General features: G+C 44.5%; 1 protein-coding gene and 1 long non-coding RNA gene across 8 annotated transcripts in view; one reads left to right on the top strand and one right to left on the bottom strand.

Annotated features, from left to right (window-relative positions):
- Positions 1-1,869: 1,869 nt before the first annotated feature.
- The window catches only part of LOC147006581 (kinesin-like protein KIF27), a 70,954-nt gene continuing 48,466 nt past the window's right edge, over positions 1,870-24,357 (bottom strand). For 3 of the 7 annotated variants that reach the window (XM_085868492.1, XM_085868488.1, XM_085868494.1), the window contains 6 exons: positions 23,703-23,877; positions 22,600-22,729; positions 18,859-19,067; positions 15,848-15,989; positions 7,356-7,491; positions 5,381-5,516 (listed from right to left, as the gene is read on the bottom strand). The gene's annotated coding sequence lies outside the window, so the exon portion shown is untranslated. Of the gene's footprint in view, positions 3,769-5,380; positions 5,517-7,355; positions 7,492-15,847; positions 15,990-18,858; positions 19,068-22,599; positions 22,730-23,702; positions 23,878-24,357 lie in introns of those variants that run through there. The other 4 variants (XM_085868491.1, XM_085868493.1, XM_085868490.1 and 1 more) reach the window with 4 other exon arrangements.
- On the top strand, positions 5,510-11,704 carry LOC147006582 (uncharacterized). Its single transcript, XR_015054744.1, has 3 exons — positions 5,510-7,090; positions 10,751-11,350; positions 11,453-11,704. It is a non-coding gene; the product is annotated as an uncharacterized LOC147006582 (long non-coding RNA).

Genomic DNA, 24,357 nt, shown 5'->3' with positions numbered 1-24,357 from the left:
GACGAATGACTTTAAAGAGTGCTGCTTTGTTAATGACTCAGTGACAGTTTGAACTCATTTCGTGAACATGCTCTCGGACCTGCCGCACACTCGTCGATGTGGCGGGGGTGGGGGGAGGGGTCACAAGTGCAGTCAATTTAATACACAGCCTTGTGAAGCACCAGAATGGTGTATGAGTGGAGATGAAATTGCGTTCCCAACTTTCACAACTTGTGGCATTCCCGTGAGAAAAACAAGGATCCAGTACACACACATTTGCAGAGACCCAAGCCTGTTGTTTCATGACAAGTTTGGAAGGAATAATGGAATTAAATGCAGAGCTATAATCAACAAATAGCATTCTCACATAAGTGTTCTGCTTGTCAAGATGTTTCAAGACAGGATGCAAAGCCAGAGATGCAGCATCATCAACAGATCAATGAGGTTTATAAGCAAACTTCATCAGCAAGGTGATGGAATCCATCATCGCCTCAGATATGAAATCCTTCCTCTTCTCCAATGGCTTGATTTCCAATCATCAATTTGGTTTCAGACCAGGTCACTCTACCCTGGATATGCTGCTTCTGCTCTCCCATCAATGGATGGAGGTCCTCAATGCCAGACAGGAAATCCGAGCCGTATCCCTGGACATATCACGTGCTTTTGACACAGTCTGGCACCCTGCCCTACTCACCAAACTCTCTTCCCATGGTATTCAAGGCCATCTCCACTCATGGCTCGCAGACTTCCTCTCCTGTCGCAGTCAACGTGTGGCCCTAAATGGAGTTCTTTCATCCCCTCTTCCTGTGCAGGCTGGAGTTCCTCAAGGTAGCGTTCTGGGCCCTGTTCTTTTTCTGGTTTTCATCAATGATCTCTCGGACTCTCTGGAAAATCCTCTATTTCTCTTTGCCGACGACTCCACCCTCTGCCGTACCATCTGTCATCCCTCAGACCGGCAAGCAGCAGCTTCTTCACTCACTGCAGATCTGGATAAAATCACAAACTGGTCCAACACGTGGAACATGTCTTTCAATCCAGACAAATCTCACACTCTCACTATGTCTCTTCGAAAGGACCGTTTACAAAACCCCCCCATCCACTTTCTCAACAATCCTCTGGAAGAAGTCTTTTCTTTCAAGCTTCGAGGTCTCACTATCTGCCATGACCTTTCCTGGGAAAGTCACATTTCCAACCTCGCCTCAAAAGCCAGTCGCCGACTGGGAATCCTCCGTCGTGCAAAGTCCTTCCTCGGCCCTCCTGAGCTCCTGACCACTTACAAAGCCTTTGTCCGTAGCCTGATGGAGTACTGCTCTCCCCTCTGGGCTGGTGCTCCTGCCTCCCACCTTTCTCGGCTTCACGCTGTCGAAACCAGGGCATTTAAGATCATCGGCATCTCCCGCAATGAAGCTGAGTCTTTGGGCCTCTCACTAAATCACCGCAGGTTGGTCGGTGGTCTTTCTGTCTTCTACCGACTCCTCTCCAGCCTTGCCCCCCCCTGCTCTCTCTGCGATTTGTCCCCACCACATTTCCACAGGGCGCTCAAGGTCCGCCAACAACCCCCTTCTGGTAAAACTACCAAAATCACGAATAACTGCTCATCTTCACTCTTTCATTCCTCTTTTTCCCGCCTTTGGAATAAACTTCCTCACTCTATTCTTTCCCATTCTTCCCTCCAGGCTTTCAAAACAGCTGTTCACCACCACCTCTTATCTTCCCCCATCCAAATCCTCGATCTTTTCTACCCCCGATAATCCACCCAAGCCCACTTCCTTCATTTCTCCTGCTTTCCTTCCTGAAAGTCCCTGAAATGTCCATCTTCTCTTCGCCATGTTCCCCGTCCCATCCCCATCCCTCTCCCTTCCACAGTTCACCTAATGTGTCTGTTCCCCACTGTTTTGTCCCTTCCACTCCCGCCCCTCTTGTCTCATGCCTCCTTGCTGTGAGTTGTGTGTTAGCTCTCATACGAGCCTCGACCAAGGTATACAAAAAAAAAAAAAAACTCATGGATCAAGGGACGTGCGGATGTTGTAGTTTATGAAAGACATAACCAGTCTTTCTGGACACTTAATAACTACAGAGGTGAGTGCCACTGGGCAGTGAGAGCTTTGTGAAACATATGGCATCCATTTAATGCTGGCATCGTGTAAGAAGTCTGCGGATGCTCTTGTTACCAACACAAACCAACGATTCTCAGATTGTACAGACGTTGTCTAATTTTGCAATCTGCATGCAGTCTCTGCCACCACCTTCCATGCCTGGGTACAAATAATATGGTAACCAGCAGATTGAAGTCTCGGCTCGTCACATCGAACAGCAAGCTGAGCCTGACGTGAAAGAAACCATGACATGTAAGGTAAAAGAACACTGGCAAGGGATGAAATATCGTACAAGCCATGTTATAAATCATGTCTGTCTGAAGATATGAAGTCTTGGAACAGCGATGATGATGGTCACTGAATGGTTATTGACTCACCTTCGGAGATATACCATAATCAGGCACTTCTTCGCTGATATTTCATTTATCACTGAGATAGTTGCATCACTCACAATCTCTAATGCATGGTCTGAGAGAGGTGCCAGCTCAATGGTGTCCTTTGACCTTCACCAGCAGCTCCAGGATGCAAATGTTGATCCAATATCCCCATCCTCGTTAAACCTCCAGAATCCAGGCTGACTGCACGGCTCAACTGATTTGTAGAACCACCTTCCAAACGCCATTCTTTCCCACTCTTTCCTCCAGGGCGTAAAGCATGCAGTGCACTGACGTCTCATATCATTCATCATCCTGACTCATGATCGTTATAACCCCCATTAACCCTTCCGAACCCAACCTCCTTTTTTGTTGGTTTCAGCGTTTCCTCCCCGCCTCACTTTCATATTTTTGCCTTCATTCATTCCTTTGCTGATTGCAAGCAAGAGTGGTCCCGTTACCCCACAGTTCAAGCTTGTTAAAGCTTACTCTTCCTTCAATCATCTTTTAAATAATGGAATTTCAGCAAAACAGCTAAATCGAAGAAAAAAAAAAAGATGTTTCTTTGATTAAATTCCTGACACAAAGCTAGGTGCCACGAGGAATCGAACCTCGTCCCAAAGCCTGGAAGTGCCACCACCAGCACCTTTTAGCTTTTGAGGAAAAGCAAAACCCAGAAAGATCGAAGAGATCTTCGATCTTTCTGGGGGAAAAAAAAACCATTTGAACAACCGATTGCAGATTTGGGACTCAAGTCGACGTTTGCACATGAGTCGGGAATATCCACTTGTTGAGACAAATCCCATTGCCAAAAATATTAATTTGCAGGAGAAATAAGAGATCATGATGTTACATATGCCAACAATTTGGACAAGCGGTTAAATTAATAGTCATAGATGGTTGGGATTTTCATTGAAAAAAACTTCCTTGTTTGTTTTTTAGTGCAATTAGATTTTCTTGGGGTCATCACAAAAAGAGATGATAGCCAGCCAATCAAGAGGAAGAAGCCTGACTGGCTGGTTATATGATAGGAAATATTGAACAAAATCCTGTGTAACTTTGAACTCGTTGTCCATTTGCTTCGCATTGTGAAAGAAGATGTGATTATAACATTTTGTAGAGAAAAGTCAAAATGCACTCATGACACTAAAACGTGATTCAAAAGCACTCATCATAATCACCACATGACATATATGTGATACTTACCAGAACATGCTCACCAAGCTGTGTGATACTTACCAAAGATCTCTGCATACTCACAAGATCTCAACAAAAGTTATGTATAAACAAGTCCTGCACATGAGCAGTGGAACAATGCCCTGCAAAGGAAATCATGAAGAAATGGCAGCCATTAAAAGGGTAAACAAACATATTAAAATGAAATATGACTTTTGTGTTCCAATTTCAAATGTTAAGCAATGCTGGACTTCAGCAATTGTTGTTCCACCAATGATTTATGTTTTTTTTTTTAAACTGCGACGATATTGTAATCTGTCTCTCCATCTATCTCATCCGAAATGGTGACGTGAAAAATCACCAAACTTGATATTTATGATCATCACTTGGCAAGAAGGAGTGAGAGCAGTATCATTTTGTCCCTGCCCCGAGGCCCTGTGGTGGCGTCAAACACCAAATGTGGCAATTACGGGCACTTTAAAAAAAAAAAAAACTTTCAATGAAACTTGGTGCAGCATGTCCAATCAACATTGGGGGATGTATGAAATAAGCAACGATTTTTTGGGATTTGACCCCCGGTTCATTTCAGGGGTCAAATCATAGGTCAAAACAGGTTTTTTTCAATCCCAAAATTTGATATTGGTCATTTCTGGGGGAAAATTTTGCATTCTTTCAACTTTGCTTTGATGGGAAGCAAAGGGATTTGTGATGGCATGCCATTGCCTTCGCTCTCATTTCTTTTTTTACTCATTAACCCGCATGCGCAAAGCAAAAAAGCGGGGATAAGGAATTGGACATGCATTCACCGAAGTTGTTCAAACTTGCCACACAGATAATGAATGATGGCGGACACAAACATGTCATTTCTTGATCCAAGATGGCCGGCTGGCGGCCATTTCAGTTGTGCAAAAAAACCTCCCTGATGTTGAACACGTCTTCAACCATTTCTCGAACAAGCATTTACCAATGTTTTTCAAACTTGGCACACAGATAATGAATGATGGCTTTCTTAAGCACGTCATTTGTTTTTCACAATGAGATCCAAGATGGCCGACTGGTGGCCATTTTGTTACTTAAATGTGTCCCCAATCATTTCTCACACATGCATGGTCCGATTTTGTTCAAACTTGGCACAAGCACAGGACATGGCATACACATGCCCCTTACTTTATTTTGCGATCTGATCAAAGATGACCAACTGGTAGACTGGCGGCCATTTTAGTTGTCCGTAAATATGGGCTAGTCCTTTAACTCCATGCAACAAAATGACAAACAATGGGGGCTATGACATTTTATGTCTTTTTTACTTGTTTTTTTAATACACCCGTGAAGACCATTACCCCGTTTGACTTGCAACTCCCATCATCAAGCTCTGGTGCAGCCGTGGACTCCGTTCCACAATTCCATGAGTCTCAAAACGCATGTTAAAAAAGACCAGACAAATAATTTCCTTCCGAAGTGCATTCAGAAAACCTTGTGAGAGACTTGATATTCAGATGTCTCTTCTGTTGAAAGCTTGACATTTACCTGTATTCATTATTTACTCGACATTATTCCAAACATTTATTTATGCTTTACATCTTTTCTCCCTCTCCTTCATCCCTTGTCAGGTGCATTGATTTGGATAAAGAACATGAATTAGGAACACTTTTTACCAAACAATATGCATACATTAGTGTGTGTTTGGGAAATTTCAAAGTCACAAGACCTTATGTGGTATAAGGAGAGCAAGTATCAAATAGTTTGAACCTCATATTGGCCTGAAGAACGTGCCAAATATCCAAGGGCTGACTCTAACATCGTTCTTCTTCTCCCTTCCACAGCATCTCGTACATCTTCTTCATTGCTCTACCTTTGTTTTCGGTGATCTTCAGAAACATGATCCATTTCCCTTAAGGAGAGAAAACACTTGGGAAGATGTACATTGATTATATTTAATCTTTCAGACAAGGCGAGATGAGACGAGTCTCAAACCAGTGGCTTGAACTTGAAAACAATTTCCATCATTCGAGAGAGACCTCCCCACACAAGAAACATCTACCCTTGTAATTATCCCACACTTCCATGAGATCTGCCAACGGTAATTATCCTACACAAGAGCTGTGATATTTCCATCCTGAATTACAACACTGCGCGTCAACAACTAACGGAACAGGAAGATTATCACTTCCTGCTCAGAAAATCAACTTCCGGCGTCACACAGAAAACGATTCAGCACAAAAAAACATTGCTCTTCCGCATTAACCCCGCCCACAATTCACCCGGCAATCCCCGCCCACATCACACCCAACAATAAGTGTGACAGAAGACACAGGACAGAATAGCCAATTATATAACAGCGCGATGTCGCAGCGCTGTAAAAATTGCAAGGTGATGCAAATTAGTTTACTCTGTAACGGCCCCTCTCATCCTGAGATTTCCTCCTTAATGAACCACCACTCGAGTCTGTGTCTTCCCTCCGTCTACTGAGATTAAAATCCAGTGGAATCTCAAGTTGGATTCTCAAGTTCAGCACATGATTTCACGCTCCTATGCCTCTCGATGCCTCCACGTGACCATGTCTTGGGACACAGTCATCACTCCCAGCAGTGATAAAAAGGCAGTTCTCGTTAACCTCCGCCATTCAAGATTGGAGGTTACTGTTTTCACCCCTTTCTGTTTGTTTGTTTGTTTGTGAACAGTATTACGGAAAAACTCCTCGACGGATTTCGACGAAACTTGGTGGGGGGATTAGGTATGGTCCAAGGATCAGGCCATTAGATTTTGGACTCACTCCAAAATCCAATATGGCCGCTTTGGCGGCCATTTTGAAAAAAATATTTGAATTTTTTTTTGCATTTCTACATGTTTAAAGTGATTTCCAACACCCCCCCACCACCCCAAAAAAAAATTGTTGGAGAAAAAAAAATTTTGCAACTTTTTTTTTCAACAAAATTTCGATTCTTTTTTTTGCATTGCTACATGTTATAAGTGATTTCCAACAAAAAACATGCCAGAATTATAATTGCTGCTGATTTTGGAACTTCAGGTGGATATACCCACGTAAAATCAATTTCTGTCTCAAGGAATCGAGTTATGCCGAATGAATTGAGTATGTAAAAGTTAAAAGTAAAAGGGAAAGTTGCAAACTATAACTCTGTGAGCACTGTTGACATCAAATTGAATGAATAGGATATCAGGTTCATTTGAGTGACCAAGCAGTATTGGCGGAGGAGGTTTTGCACTCTGCCGAGTGCTCCCCCTCTAGTTTTGTCTGTTATTGTTTCAAACACCAGTACACAAACACCACACAAAACAAGTCCTCACGAGGGTCTGCAATCTCCGATTGCTCTTTCTTATTTTGAAGATCTGGACAAACTGTAATATAAGCAAAGGTAAAAAATAACTCCATTGAGGAGGAAATAGTGTGACGGATGGACGGACAGACAGAGCTGATTATAATATCCCCTGGTTTTTGTTCAAAAAGCGTGGGGATAATAAACGTAACAATATAGATGGCAATGCGAAAACAAAAGACATGACACTCCTTCTCCTCCCTCTCACCCCTCCCTTCATCCCTACTCTATTTATAATTACCGATTCATATCTCGAGGTGATCACATACTTGTTGCCTGAAGAACATCAGAAACTATTTACTTAGTATTATGCATCCAATAACACATGCGAACAAAACTTCAGTGTAGTGAGAACGAATCAGGTGAAATTAAAGTTAATATCGAAGAGTTTGAACCTCATGTTAGCCTGAAGAGCGCGTCAAATATCCAACGGCTGACTGGAGCATCGTTCTTCTTCTCTCTCTTCCGCAGCACTTTGTACATCTTTTCAATCCTCTTTCTGTGTTGTTGGTGATCTTCAAAAACATGATCCTGTTTCCCAAGGAGAGAAAAATAGTAACAAAACACTTTGTATGACATACAGATTTTGCATAATTTTAATGTTGGTATTGGAGGAGCTTGTGCAAATAATCACAATTCAGAACGAAGAGACTTGGACACAAATGATAAATTTCTGCCCCGACCAGCAGTGCAGATCATGTCGGTTCCCTTCAAGGAATTACAACTGAGGTAGGTTCTCTCATTGCTCCAAAGGACCAAAAACTAATTACACTGACAGTATTATGCCACATACGAGGGTCCTACCATCACACATCAAGGAACTTCTTACCTGGCAAGCCCAGAAACGCAACACAACACACACAAACCAAATGTCTCTGCACCAATCAGGTCAAGTCAGGTATGGGAGCATGTGCCAGAACAGCGAGTCGCTGCGTCCACTTTCCGCCGGTACTCCAGGGGCCTCCGTCTGGCCTTCCCCCAGGCAGATGCCAGGCCCATCCCCATCTCCTTGAGATGCTGGTTAACCTGCTGCAACCACGAGGCACGTGGTCGGCCCATTGGCCACCTCCACCTCACGAGACTCCCTCGCTGAGAGAATCTGGTGAGCAGGATCAGCGTCAGGAAAACGAGCCACATGTCCATACAGCCGCAACTGACACTCACGGACCATGCATGTAACAAATTTCATCCGAGTCTCTCTCAGCAACCGCTCGTTGGACACAAAATCTGACCAGCGATAGCCAAGGATTCTCCGAAGAGACCTGGTACCAAATGAATTAAGTCTCCGTCTCAGATCCTTGGTCAGAGTCCAAGTCTCGCATCCATAGAGCAAGACTGGAAGCACCAAGGACCTGAAGACTCGGATTCGTCCTCCCGCACAGGTACCGGCAGCGCCACACCCCATGATCCAGTGAATCCATGACTCCCCAGGCCCGACCCAGACATCTATTGACCTCTGACTCACAGCCAGCAGAGACATGAATAATACTGCCAAGGTAAGTGAATCTCTCGACGACCTAAACATCCTCACCACAAACAGACAGAGACAGGACAGCAGCATCCAAGATGTCATTGAAAGCCTGGATCTTAGTTTTGACCCAAGAAAGCTGTAATCCCAGCGGCTCCGACTCCCCATTCAGTACCTCGAGGGCCCCCAAAAGGATATCTAAAGTCTCCGCAAAGATGCCTGCATCATCTGCGAAATCAAGGTCCAAGATCTTGACATTCCCAAACGATGCACCGCAGCTTGATCTTTCCAACATCCTCCCTAAAATCCAGTCCAGACAAGTGCTGAAAAGTGTAGGGGCCAGTATACACCCTTGACGAACTCCAGTAGCAACTGGAAATAAGTCAGAGATGGGACCACCACATTTCACAGCACTCTCAGCACCAGAGTAGAGTTCAGATATCAGATCGATCAGTTTTGGTGGCACCCCACAAAGACCAAGAATCCTCCAGAGGGCATCCCGATTCACTGAATCGAACGCTTTACAGAGATCAACATAGGCTGCAAGCAGTCCCTGCGAAAAACTCTCGTCTGCGTTCGGTGAGGACACGAAGAGCAAGGATACGGTCAATCGTTGACCTCTTTGATGGAAAGCCTGACTGCTCTGGACGCTGGTGCTCAAGCAGGTGGTGGCGAACCCTATCAAGAATTATCCGAGCAAAGACCTTGCCCGGCACTGAGAGCAGCGTCACCCCTCGGTAGTTGTTGCAGTCTTGGCGATCACCCTTCCCTTTCCAGAGAGGGACAACAAGGCCCCTCTTCCAATCAGTTGGGATGATGCCTGTGTTCCAGGCAGAGCACAAAACTGCATGCAATGACATGAGTGCAGCATTTCCACCAGCCTTGAGAAGTTCAGCATGGATGCCACAGATCCCTGGAGCTTTACCCTGTTTCAACCGGTTCACAGCAGCCCGTGTTTGCACATGCGAAGGTGGACCACAATTGATTGGAGGGTCAGCAACAGGGATTGTAACACTATTGACGTCCAACTCGACAGCTGGGGGATCAGCCTGGTACAACCGCTCAAAGTAACCGGCCCAGCGGGCCTCCACTTCAGACTCCTCTGTTAAGAGCCTACCACTCCCTGCTCTAACTGCAGTGCTCCGAGGGATGGGCTTGGATGAACGCAATGCGCGAATTCCCCTGTAAGCGGGATGAGAATCACCTGTCCACAGGTGATGCTCTACCCGCTCACAGATTTCTTGCACATTGGCCTCCTTGTCCACCCTGAGTGCACATACAGTTTTACGCCTCAGCTCCCTGAACAGCTCAGCTCTGCCATTCAGTTTGGCCCTGCGACTCTGGTCAATGGTATCCAATATCCCTTGAGATACAAAATTCTTCTTTGCCCTGCGGTGAGTTCCAAGACATCCACCAGCAACATCAAGGACTGTGGTCTTGAAGGTAATCCATAACTCTTCAGGAACCCCCAAAGCACCCAGACACCCCAAATGTCCACTCAGCCTGTTCGCAAACTCCTCAGCTACTCTCTCATCCTTGAGATTGCCAACATCCAGCCTCAGCTGGGATGGTACCATTCTCCAGGATTTAAGGTGCAGCTTTCGAGTTGCTACAACAAGTCAGTGGCCAGTATTGAGGAACTGAGCACTCTGGTAGACCCTGCAGTTCTGGATCATCCTCCAGTGACCGTCAACGAGGACATGGTCAATCTGCTTTGCCACACCGCCAGCGTTGGAATACCAAGTCCAGCGATGAGCTTGTGGGCGCTGAAACCATGAACCGGCCACCCGAAGTCCATGACTTCTTGCAAAGTCAAGGAACTTAGTGCTATTCTGATTCATAGTTCCTGACCCATGGGGACCAACACACGTCTCATAACCATCCCTATCAGTTCCAGTCGATGCATTGAAATCCCCCAACACTGGAAGTGTATCTCGTCTCGGGCACTGATCAACCACAGACTGGAGCGTGGCGTAGAATGTGTCCTTCACGGTGAGGTCACGCGCCTCAGTCGGAGCAGAGACAGAGACCAGGGAAATGACACCTAAGGAGTGACGAATCCTTAGTCTCATAATACGCTCATTGACCGGTGTTACCTCAATTATCATTGGGGTCAGCTTATTGGACACAGCTACAGCAACACCTTGAGTATGGTAACCATCAGAGCGACCAGACCAATAGAAGGTGTAACCACCCACCATTATCTCGCCGCAATCCGGTCTCCGAACCTCAGAGAGTGCTGCAATACCGATGTCCAAACGCTTGAGCTCAGATGATAACAGAGACAGGTGATCATCCTCTCTTCGGGATAGGACATTCCAGGCACCCACCCGAAGGGACCACCTCAGGTTAACCCAAGGAGACTGCGTCTGGTGGACGACACCTCAGCACCACTCCGACACACTCTCCCGCAATCTGACCCAGGGAGGTTACCCCGTGGTTTCCCTCCTTTCATCAAAGATTGGGAGTCCCGAAGGCTTTGCCCCAATCCCGTCATCCGGTGAGCTGCCCTGCGAAGGGAAGCTGCACAGGAGGTACGGAGTGGGTTTTCAGATTTTTTTTGCGTTTGTGTGTTTTGCGGAATGAAGGGTTTTACAGTGGCCAGAGTGCAAATCCTGCCACCAACCTCCTAGTGAAAAGTAACCCAACTGCAGGAGGACGTCTGCAGACACAGTTGGACACTAGATATGGATGGCCGTTGGCTCACAAGGAGCTCCTCCGCCCTTACACCATGACCTCCTGTAAATGTCTTTCATTACATTGCAACATCAAATTTACTCATTTCCTTTGTCTAACTTTACCCATTTATTTATTCTCCAGCTTGGAAAATGGTGTACACCAGACAAGGGCATGAAGAATGCTGTCCCATCTGTCATGAGTTGTGGACATTCAAGATAATACTTGATCTCCAGAAGATAACAGGTTATTGTGCACAGGGACACTGGAAAAATGACAAATCAGGTTTCAGGGTCATGAGACAAAATTGGGTTAAACTAAAGTAAATTATTTTTATTTCGTTTGCAGCTTACAGCTAGCTGCTGGTTGCACCATTGCTGGGAGCATGGCTGTGCCACTGATGCCGTTTCCCATAAACCAATGCCTGCTGTTTCCAATAAACACGTAATCATTTTGATGACCTCAGAAGGATGACAGGCTGAGTCAACTCACCTGCTATTTTTTAACAGCATGACAGGGGCTCAAACTCAAAACCTGAAGATCTAAAGGGAGCAACCCGAATCGTGAAAAGGTCCCATGACACTCAAAAGTACTGGAATTGCATATATATATATATATATATATATATATATATATATATATATATATATATATATATATATATATATATATATATGTATGTCCTATCGGAGTTTTTCATCGTGATTTCTGATCTGACAATGTTTTTTCACAATACTCGTTCTGTAAAATGTAAAGTTTGTAAAACAAACGTCTTCGGGAACGCCCATAAAAATTCTGCCGAAATATACTGAACGACGCGTAACCCACATGACGTCACCTCCAGAACAACAATGGCTGCACGTAAATTACTCGGGTTGGTGGTCGACGTAATTGTATTGGCTTCCTGTGTGTTTCCACATTCGATTGGTCGACTAAAACGCTTCGTTCATTTCTGCTTTTAAAAAAAATCAAACATTTGGTTTTGAATATGGATGACATGGAGTTTCATTTGTCTGGTAGCGACAGTGAGTGTGAGAGAAATGAAGGATTTTGGTCTGAATCAGATGGAGAATTGTCGGATAACGTAGTTGCAGGAGGTGAAGTTCAGGCAGCTTGAAATGGAATACGGCCTTACCAGTTTGAGCCCAAAGCAGGACAAGCAGAGGAAAATGGCGATGAAATTCCCAAGTTCATGATGATCGGGAGGACATCGAAGGAAGACTTGGCAATAACAACTGGTTAGACTAAATCCTATTCGTAATTCAATAATGTAAATTCGACTTGCATACTGCTCGATATCAGAAATATTTTAGTGAGGTGACGTGACCAGCGCAGCGCAGCGGACATGTTGCTCCGCGGCGAATGAATCGCAAGCAAGGCCAACCCATGTCATCGGCCGTATCTCTCCGCGCATAAAACGAAGCAATCGCGCTGTCCGGATACGATGAAAACTTGTGTGCAGAACACATCTTGCGACACAATTGTCTCGAGTAGTCCGATAAATCTGACGTTCTGTTGCATTTTTATTTATTTTATTCCTACTGTCATCATGTAGCGCCAGTAGAAAACAATGAAGAAAAGAGAATAATAAAAGAATGCTACAGCAAGTCAGATTTATCGGACTAGTCGGACGGACGACGGATTTATCGGACTAGTCTTGACTCTAGAGTTGACAAGTAACTTGTATTAGCATGCACACAATGTATAAGTCAATGCGAAAGAGTCCCGAGTTTATGAGGCCGTATCATAGGACAGATAAATTTGTCTTTCATAGTTGTGCCAACATATTTTTCCCTGTTCATTGATTACAGAATTTTGGCAAAATGTTAATGAATAGCAAGCCAATGGAAGCAGTACCTTCACTTTTGAATCAATCCATGTATGTCTAGTGTCGCCATACCTGGCTTGCATGTATGTAGAATCGTACCTATCGCAGCAGGCTGGTTTCAACGAACAATTCAATAAGCTGCAAAATGTGGGTGCAGGTTTTTCACATTGTTTGATTTTAAAATTATCTCCTTGCGTCTTGAAATGATGCAATATTAATCTTTAGTATTTTACTTGTATGTCCCTGTAAGTTTCTTTTTTAATGAAAAGGTTCAACAGTCACATGCGAACAGGCTGAGTGGACACTTGGGGGGTCTGGGTGCTTTGGGGGGTCCTGAAGAGTTGTAGAGCACCTTCAAGACCACCGTCCTTGATGTTGCCGGTGGATGCCTTGGAGCTCACCGCAGGGCAAAGAAGAATTTTGTCTCTCAAGGGACACTGGATACCATTGACCAGAGTCGCAGGGCCAGGCTGAATGGCAGAGCTGAGCTGTTCAGGGAGCTGAGGCGTAAAACTGTACGTGCACTGAGGGTGGACAAGGAGGCCGATGTGCGAGGAATCTGTGAGGGGGTAGAGCATCATCTGTGGACAGGTGATTCTCGTCCCGCTTACAGGGGAATTCGCGTATTACGTTCATTCAAGCCCATCCCTTGGAGCACTGCAGTTCGAGCAGAGAGCGGTAGGCTCTTGACAGAGGAGTCTGAAGTGAAGGCCCGCTGGGCCGGTTACTTTGAGCGGTTGTACCAGGCTGATCCCCCAGCTGTCGAGTTGGACGTCAAGGGTGTTACAATCCCTGTTGCTGACCCTCGAATCAACTGTGGTCCACCTTCGCTTGTGGAAACACGGGCTGCGGTGAACCAGTTGAAACGGGGCAAAGCTCCAGGGATCTGTGGCATCCATGCCGAACTTCTCAAGGCTGGTGGAAATGCTGCACTCGTGTCGTTGCATGCAGTTTTGTGCTCTGCCTGGAACACAGGCATCATCCCAACTGACTGGAAGAGGGGCCTTGTTGTCCCTCTCTGGAAAGGGAAGGGTGATCGCCAAGACTGCAACAACTACCGAGGGGTGACGCTGCTCTCAGTGCCGGGCAAGGTCTTTGCTCGGATAATTCTTGATAGGGTTCGCCACCATCGGCTTGAGCACCAGCGTCCAGAGCAGTCAGGCTTTACACCAAAGAGGTCAACGATTGACCGTATCCTTGCACTTCGTGTCCTCACCGAACGCAGACGAGAGTTTCGGCAGGGGCTGCTTGCAGCCTATGTTGATCTCTGTAAAGCGTTCGATTCAGTGAATCGGGATGCCCTCTGGAGGATTCTTGGTCTTCGTGGGGTGCCACCAAAACTGATCGATCTGATGTCTGAACTCTACTCTGGTACTGAGAGTGCTGTGAAGTGTGGTGGTACCATCTCTGACTTATTTCCAGTTGTTACTGGAGTTCGTCAGGGATGTGTACTTGCCCCCACACTTTTCAGCACTTGTATGGACTGGATTCTCGGGAGGATGTCGGAGAGATCAAGTTGCGGTGCATCGTTTGGGAATGTCAAGATCTCGGACCTTGATTTTGCAGATGATGCAGTCATCTTTGCGGAGACTTTAGACATCCTCTTGGGGCCCTCGAGGTGCTGAATGAGGAGTCGGAGCTGTTGGGATTACGGGTGTCTTGGGTCAAAACTAAGATCCAGGCTTTCGGTGACATCTTGGATGCTGCTGTCCTGTCTGTGTCTGTTTGTGGTGAGGATGTTGAGGTCGTGGAGAGATTCACTTACCTTGGCAGTGATATTCATGTCTCTGCTGGCTGCGAGTCAGAGGTCAATAGACGTCTGGGTCGGGCCTGGGGAGTCATGGATTCACTGGATCATGTGGTGTGGCGCTGCCGGTACCTGTGCGGGAGGACGAAAGTCCGAATCTTCAGGTCCTTGGTACTTCCAGTCTTGCTCTATGGGTGTGAGACTTGGACTCTGACCAAGGATCTGAGACGGAGACTTAATTCCTCTGGTACCAGGTCTCTTCGGAGAATCCTTGGCTATCGCTGGTTGGATTTTGTGTCCAACGAGCGGTTGCTGAGAGAGACTTGGATGAGATTTGTTACCTGCATAGTCCGTGAGCGTCAGTTGCGGCTGTATGGACATGTGGCTCGTTTTCCTGACGCTGATCCTGCTCACCAGATTCTCTCAGCGAGGGAGTCTCATGAGTGGAGGAGGCCAGTGGGCCGACCACGTTCCTCATGGTTGCAACAGGTTGACCATCATCTCAAGGAGATGGGGATGGGCCTGGCATCTGCCTGGGGGATGGCCAGACGGAGGCCCCTGGAGTACCGGCGGAAAGTGGACGCAGCGACGCGCTGTTCTGGCACATGCTCCCATACCTGACCTGACCTGAACAGTCACATTTTATATTTTGTGGACATGGTATAGCCCTTTATTGTGCATACATGTATAGGATTTGTACACGACTATGACAAGGTAGTAAAGGGATAAATAATTGCCTTGTGATTGCTGTGCATACACAGCTCAGAAGCAGAATTTTTTTCTGCGAAACAATCACAGGAATTAAGATGATCAGTGAGATAGCAAACAAATGTGCACAATGCATTTGTTCGTTCTTTATTCGGCACGCGACGTCTAATCAATCGACTCTGAGTGAGTCGCGTTCTGGAGATGACGTCAACGGTCATGTGACCTGCGGTTCGCTGAACTCAACTTTTTTGAGGGGCGGGGCATAGCAAGTTGTGAAAAGCACTGCAAATGTTCGAAATATTGGTCTAATTATCCCATTGTTGATTAAAAAAATAACCGGGTGATTTCTTCACTGGGAAGGTCAAGTTAATATATCAATAACCAGAAACTTTTGAGTGTCATGGGACTTTTAAACCAACACCAACCAGGCTGATTAAAATTAATAACAAAGACTTTGAACCTCATCTTGGCCTGAAGAGCGTGCCAAATATCCAACGGCTGACTCGAGCATTGCTCTTCTTCTCTCTTCTGCAGCATGTCGTACATCTTCTTCAACACTCTTTCTGTGTTGTTTGTGATCTTCAAAAGCATGATCCTGTTTCCTAAGGAGAGTAGAATAGCAACAGAGCAATGTGTATGATACACAGATTTTATATTATTTTTAATGTTCACGTTGGAAGAGCTTGTGCATATCATTACCATTCAGAACTAAGAGAATTGGACACAAATGAAAAATTGCTGCCCTGACCAGCAGTGTAGATCATGTCGGTTGCTTTCAAGGACTTACAGCTGAGGTAGGTCCTCTCATTGCTCCAAAGAACCAAAAACCAATTACACGAACAGTATTATGCCACATACTGTTGTGGGGCCGAGTTTTGGTGGCGAGCACGACCGCAAGGTGGAGCAGTAGAGTCGGCTCCACCGAACACCTGGAATTTATAGGTCGTCACCCCGGATAACTTCGGAGCCGACGTGTCCCTTATCAGACCGAAGATCGCCAATAGATCGACCGCGTGGGATTGGGTCGGTTGCCCTAAAATTGGTAAATTTCAATTTACCAAAATACCACGTGGTCTAAACTACCGGGGAAATTCACCCTCGGCAGGATCTGCGCGATCCGGGCCGTTACCGAGCCGGATCCGAGACGTACCCCGAGCGAAGAGTACCAGAATCCAGCCGGGTCGATTGCACGATTTCAGCAGCAATGAGGCCTACTCGTTCCCGTTCGCAGTGCGGCAAACCAATGATAGAAACACAGAAACGAGCTGGAACATTTAACAATAGGGGTATTTATTGACAATAGGGGGAAGGGAACACACAAAGAGCAGAGCTATCACAACTATAAGAAGTGCAAATTTACACAAAAGCACTTATACAATTCTACTTGAAGACGGGCCCACACACAGACACATACACACAGAAATGGACCCCGTCGGGTCTTAATTGAAGGCTTCCAGCTCGAGGAAAGGAGAGCTGGAGACCAGAGCCTGTGCTTGGACTTGTCCACCTCGTGTGGTCTTCGACGATCCGGCTTGGCGGGACTCAAACCTACAACACGATGCCGCTCCAAGCACCAGGTACCGCGCTCTCCAACCGGACACGCACCAATCGACCAAGACCAAGGAGAAGATCAGAGGCGACGATGATCCAGGACCAGACAAACCAACCAGCCGGTGGGACTCGAACCCGCAATACGATGATGATGACCACCACGACCATGACCACCACAACCTTTTATCACCAACGCTCCCAGCCTGGCATTCCTTTTTTCTCCAGGGTCAGAAAATCGCCATCTGAGGTGCTCTCCACCCTCATTGGACGGGGTGTCATGGGAAAGTCGCTCTCTGTGGAAATCTCAACCCTATTGGCCGGGGTGCCATGCAAAAGTCGCTCTGTGGCAATCTCAACCCCATTGGCTGGGGTGCCGTGGGAAAGTCGCTCTCTGTGGCCATCTCAACCCTCATTGGCCGGCGTGTCATGGGAAAGTCGCCTTCTGTGACGTGATTGGACAAGGGGCACGCCCCTGCCTTCCTGGGTGGAGTCCCAGTCTGAGACTATGGAAATCTCCGCCCACGTAGGTGGCCGAACGTACGTGGGCAATGGCGTCGGTGTGTGAAGTGATGTGAAGGAGATTTGTTGTCAACGAAACTCCGCAGCGCAAACATGTAATTCCCGTTAGACACAGGTAGGGGGCCCGAACTATAAACACACACTTACCAATATAACCGTTCTATAAGGACCTGAATGTTGTGTGCTCATGGATGCCAGATTCATAACAATACATGGGTCCTGCCATCACATATCAAGGAACATCTTATCTGGCAAGTCCAGAAACGCAACACAACACACAAACCAAATGTCTGGCACCATTACCTTCTGTAAATTTCTTTCCTGACATTGAAACATCAAATTTATAAATTTACAAAAAAAAAAACATTCTTTTGATCAACATTCCCAGCCGTTTCTCCTGGATGGCATTGCATATTTTCGAATAACATCAGCATCATCATCATCAGTGGTCATTTTACACAGAATCCATCTATAATTCCAGCAATGTGTGTGTGTGTGTGTGTGTGTGTGTCTGTGACTGCTGTTTCTCGACAACCACTGGTCCGATCCAATTGAAACTTGCCAGATATATTTCTGGGGACCTGAGGATGTGCCTTTTCAATGTTTGATATTAATCGGACAAGTGCTTCCCAAGTTATGGCCATTTATTTACCAAACCAATGACAACACATGTTGTTGCGTGGGCGTGGCCGATGGGGAAGGGAAGCTCAGCCGCGTTCCCCATTACGGGTTACAACGTACGGACTTCCGGATAATGATGTTCACAAACATTCTTATGCCACATAACATATCAAGGTGAAATTTTACAACGTACAACGTACATATTACAACGTACGGACTTTTCACTTGGTGAAAAGTCAATTTTCACATTGACCGTGTATTCTAATAACTTCTCGATTTCTTATGCGCATTTATAGATAAACACAATGCCTCAAGTTATGATCGTTTTCATATTAGACGGTGCATAAATTTCGGTAACATCAGAGTGCTGGTATGCTCCGAACCAGGAAGTAAATTTTTTTTCTCTCTCTTCTCTTTTTGTTTTTCCTTGCCACGACATTGCGAAAAGGTAAAATACGTTGGCGCTAATTGAATAATTGGGTATTAAAACTAACTTGCGAATAATCGTAACTGCGAATAATATGCGAATTTCCGGGCCACGCACGTACCGGCACGCGAGAGCGAAGAAACGGCCTGTGTAGTTGTTGTTTGTGGCTCGCGGTTTGAATATTTATTTATTAATTTTATTTTTTTTATTTTTTTAACCGGCACGTACGAGTATATTCAATTGGCAGAATGCCTTTGGGAAATGTATAAATAAAAGACGTGACCCCCACACCCCACTCTTCTATCCCCACTGCATTTAAAATTACCTATTCGTAACTTGAGGAGATTACTTACGTGTTGATTTCACTCTACATATTCACTTTCACCACTGATGGTCCTTCGAAAAAACTGTTAACAGCGTTGTTGGACTCAAAGGTTCGCTTTGCCATGATCAGAAGGACATTCCGTTGAAGAGAAGGCAAAAATAATTGCAAAGACTTGGCTGACAAGTCATCCATATTGTGTGCATTGTCGATCAAGAACACCACTGGTCCTTTCAAAACCTAAAAGGACAAAACACAAGGTACTGTTAAGTGAGTTTTTTGGAAGCAACACAAGAAGCAAAATAAAACACACTGTGCTGATTTTAACAAAATAATAAACATGACGATTGACAAGTATAAAATGCTTTGAAATCCTTTCTTCATGAGCATCCTGAGAGCAGACAGGGTTCTGCAGTCTGAGTTTCATTCTTGACCCAACTATAAACATATCATGAAGTCTTCGCAGCCGAGGAGAGAGACAAGCTGGGGGTCAGAGTTCGGATGGGTACCTGGCCGTCAGAGAAAGGGGGTACTCCATGCTGTGGCACCTGAAAATGGTCACTGGTTTGGTCCCCAGTCGCACATGTGTGACTCAAGGTTCGTGGCGGAGCTCGGGTAGTGAATGGCCGGGGTCCACGGAGGGGGGGGGGGTCGGGGTCGCTCTTTCCTTCCTTGGAGAGGGCCAGCAGAGACACGTTCGCTGCCTTCACGACCTTCTGCTCAACCCTCGTGACAGCCCTCGTAACAACCACTGTTGCCACCACTTCGTAACAGCAAAAACCCACCAAAACTCTGCTCTCAGAGAGTGCTCGGAGATTTTTATAGACCTCCCTCAGCGGGGAGGGGCCTTGGTAAACACACCTCGCTGTCCGCCTTTGATTGGACAGTGTCCCACGGCATACCTTTCCGGGGCGGGGTTTCGGCCTTGTTTGGAGAAATATGACCCTCCCCTCCACACGTGTTCGAGAAAGATTGTGGTGGTGAAACTGCCTCAAACATCCTCAGGAATCTGTCTCAGGTAAAGGTGCGCTGTGGCCCGCGAACCGAGGGCTGCAAGTGCGATGGTACCATGGATCGTAATGGGCCGAGGGGTCATGCAGATGGGATGGTTAACCTCCGCCATCGAAGATGGACGGAGGTTACTGTTTTCACGCCTGTGTTTGTTTGTTTGTTTGTTTGTGAACAGTATTACGGAAAAACTCCTGGACATTTTTTGACGAAACTTTGTGGGGGGATGAGGTATGGTCCAAGGATCATGCCATCAAATTTTGGACTTGCTGAAAAGTCCAATATGGCCGCTATGGCGGCCATTTTGAAAAAATATTTGAATTTTTGTTTTTGCATTTCTACATGTTTTAAGTGATTTCCAACCAAAAAAAATACATTTGTTAGAGAGAAAAAAAAAATTTTGCCACTTTTTTTTCAAAAAAAAAATCGATTATATTTGAAAAATATTTGAATTTTTTTTTGGGATTTCTACATGCGCGTCGATCGAGTTTCGTTTTTTCAATCGTGGTTCAGTAGAGTCTGATCCGTTTTGACGTACAATGAATAGGATATCAGGTTCACTTAAGTGACCCAGCAGTATTGGCGGCGGAGGTTTTGCACTCTACCGAGTGCTCCCCTCCATTTGTTAGATGTAATAACCTAACTAAAAGAAATCGCAACGCACGCCTTTGATTCTCCCACCAGACAAAAGGAAGGGGATCTGACGACACACGTATTTAATGACATAACTGACATTTGGGACATGTGTATGTTGAATGCAAATGGTTTCCAGACCCGTAACGATATATATATATATATATATATATATATATATATATATATATATATATATATATATATATATATATATATATATATATATATATATATATATATATATATATATATATATATATATATATATATATATATATATATATATGAAGACCACAAGGGGAAAACCAGAGATGTCAGGATAAGTCAATTTTGAAGAAACTGAAAAACAAAGTTTCAAGACTTTGGTGGACTGTTTAATAACTGTCATATAGATTTATTTTCCAGTAAAAGGAAGAGTGATCATTGGCCGATCAAATTAAGCATGTAGCATTTGCCAAGCTTCTGTGTTATTGAATTAAAGAGCAAAGAACGAATCAATGTTGCAAACTGACATCACTGGTTATTCCCTTGTTTAATAATTGCCAAGCAATTTTCACCCAGGATGTGTAGCAAATTCATGCTTGTTGGTTATTAGCATACATTACATGACTTTGGTGATCACAGATTATTTTTTTCAACATTAAACGGTCATTATTTTTTTGTTTGATTGGTGTTCAACACCATACTCAAGGGTATTTCGCTTGTATGATGACGGATTCTCCATTTCTTACTCCGTACTACTTAATATGATGGAAACCCGGGAGGAAACCAAGGATAAACCACCCCCGCGATAGCCGAAGTCACCTCATGTGACTCCTTCATATACCTAAGCAGGTTGATTAGGCGGTGGGTACATCGAATGAGGATGGGTACTCAGACGCGCTAACCATTAAGCCACGGCGTGGGTCCCATAAAAGTCACAATAAAGGTTTGACCAGGCTTGAACCACGATATGCACCAACTACGGAGCCCATGATAAAACCAAATAGGCCATTTAGTGCTCAGAGTTTATGCTGTGAAAGTTTTACAACCTTTCATTTTTTAGTTTCTCAACTCTGAATATTATGGTGGAACAGTTAACATGAATGAAAGGGAGATAACCAGGAGTAAAGTACTGACAACTCTGGGTTTCTAATTGTTCAGCTTTGACAACACTTGTTTTTTCATTGCACGGCGAAACTTTATACCGTATAAATTATGTGACACCCCTGGTTATTTGTTCAAGTAATATTGTGAGAGGAAACCTTATGTTGCCAACTATTGGAAGGTGCAATAACCCTGAAATTTAAAAAGTGACATCTCTGGTTTTCCCCTTGTCTGGTTTTTCCACAAACCCAACCATGAAGCAGGTTAGTACAGGTTTACATGATATCTGTAGCAAGTCACAGATCTGATTTGGCCTGACCTGACAATAATCTGACAGATCATATGACAATCGAGAATGTCAAAGATCATTTGGACCATCTTTCTTGCATCACACACCACAAATCCAGAGTTCCATACCAGACTGGCACTGTGAATGACGACACATCTTGACACAAAGTGATGTGTTCAATGAGATGCAGATGTCACAAGGAAATTGAAGTTTGAAAAGCAATAAAAGTGAGGAAAGAATATATCATGAGGACAACATTGAGTGCGAAGACCGGGTGAAGCGTTTTGTCTTTGTTTTGGATCGACGAGAGTGAGTAAAGGAAACGATGGAAAGAAAGTGGTTGGGGGTTGTTGTGGAGAGAATAGTGTGGGATGAGTAGTTGGTTGTCAGAAGCGATATGATTTCAGAAGCAACCATCAGCAGAGTAACTACCTACCTGTGTTTTATCCCATACTTTCTCCACTTTTCAAACCTCCATTCTCATTTGTCTCTTTGATAAGGAATTTCCAACTTCTGAAAGTCTTAGAGCTAAGAACATTCTGGACAATTACTCGAAACATATATTACTTGCTTCATATCTGTTCTCACTCCACTTCAAACTTCTCGAAATGCAATTGTTTTGCATTAAAAAAATGTTTATTAGCAATATTTTTTGCCGAGCATTCTGCTTACAATCATATGTTTCTCAAATGTCAGTGCTGTGAGAACAAATGGGGTCAAATAAAGGGTAGTATCAAAGAGTCTGAACCTTACCTCGGCATGAAAGGCACTGCAGATATAAATCGACTAACTGGAATGGCATTCTGCTTCTCTTTTTGGCAGCATATTATACATTTTCTTTATTGTACATTCTTTGTTGTCACTGAGTTCCAGAGACACGATCCTGTTTCATCCAAGGAGAAGGATAGTAACAACAATTGGGAAGGCGCACATAACTTAAATTTAATATCTGAGGCTAGTGGAGGAGACTGCACAAGTATCACTTCCATCAGAAGGACTTGAGAAAATCTCATAGGGACAAACAAACAACACGGGCTTTGATTCTGTAGTCACAGCAGAGTGAAATGCGCCGACAAGAACGAAATGGTTTCCTCAGCAGGAAAAGGTATTTTGGAGTGAAAAGTTTTTGAGAAATAAGCTTTGTGAAAAAGAAGAGGAAGACATGATGAAGAAGAAGAAGAAGAATGCTTCGGTTATTCTTGAAGGAGGAGTCAGGAGAGAGTAATATTAAAATGCATTTTCAGCGTTTTAAAAATGTTATGAAGTGCTTTTAAAGGAAGAAACATTTCACTAAATTAAGATTCAGCATGGGGATGTTGAAAAGAAAAGGGATGGAGAATGAAGGAAGAACCAGGCATGGCAGATTGAGTTTGTGTTTGGGTTTTTTTTTGGAGTGAAGTAGAGCTTTTGTTCTTTGTAGTTTTTGGAGTGAGAATGGGGGAAAGATCAAACTGAGGGATCAGGAATGATAATACTTGGGAGAAAGGGATGAAAACGAAGCATTGGTGGGGGGGGGGAATCGAAGCAGAAACAGAAGCAACATGCCCATAATCCAAGCCGCAGGTGAGTAGGCCCTACTTTAACAAGGACACAAATTCGACAATTCAATGCAACTTCATTTGGTTTGACATGGAAAATTGGACAATAACATGACCAGAAACGTTTAAAAGGAAATAAACAGTGTAATACGATGAATCTGGTCTGGGAAACTGCTTTATAATGAGATGTCAGGATTAGTTCTCGAACCAGCATCACACATTAAGGCACCTGGAACCCATTATGGCATAATCAATGATCTCACATCCACAAAGTCCTGTTGTGATTTCAATGACAGGCTAATTATCTGTAAAACACACCTGTGATTCTTGTATTTTTTTTTCTTCTTGGTCTTTTGTTCTAAAATCTTGGAAATATGTCCCAGGATGGAACTCTTTCCACAACACTCGTTTCCTTCGTAAACAAGAACATTTTGGCTGGTGGATGTCTTTTTGAACTCCTTGAAGCTCTTTTTCAACAATTTCCACTCAGTCCCTGTGGAACAGTGACACAATATATACATTAAGAATTGTCATGTTCATTAGATGTAAAAAAAAAAAAAATTTAAATGGTGAAGATTATAAGGTGTGTGCAAAATTCGGAATGTGGAGGATGAAAATTGAAAATATCGACACCATCAATTCTTCGCGTGCAGGGAAACTCATCTGATGGCACCCTACAGGCTCTCTCTCTGCAAAGCTTGGAACCATTGTATGGCTGTCATACCAAGAGCCAGGACCCAACATCAGGCAATCAGGCTCATCTGTGATCCAAATTCTCCAGCCTCTCACGATCCGCAAAAGGCTGGTAAGAGCCAGTCAGTGTCTGGTCCACATTCTAATTTCATTCCCTCCTTTCCTTCTTCCTAAAGGAAGGAGTCCTGCTGGGCATTGCTCAATAACTATATGAGGTCCATCTGAAAAGTAATGGGACTGACTTCACAGAAATTTTATTCCAAAAAAATATATTGAAATC

The sequence above is a fragment of the Eptatretus burgeri genome, unplaced genomic scaffold (assembly GCF_056783735.1).
Source record: "Eptatretus burgeri isolate ZD-2024b unplaced genomic scaffold, Ebu_testis_v1 Ebu_testis_scaffold_3163, whole genome shotgun sequence".
In the NCBI taxonomy this organism is placed as follows: domain Eukaryota; kingdom Metazoa; phylum Chordata; class Myxini; order Myxiniformes; family Myxinidae; genus Eptatretus; species Eptatretus burgeri.
This window is presented reverse-complemented; position numbering and strand designations above follow the sequence as displayed.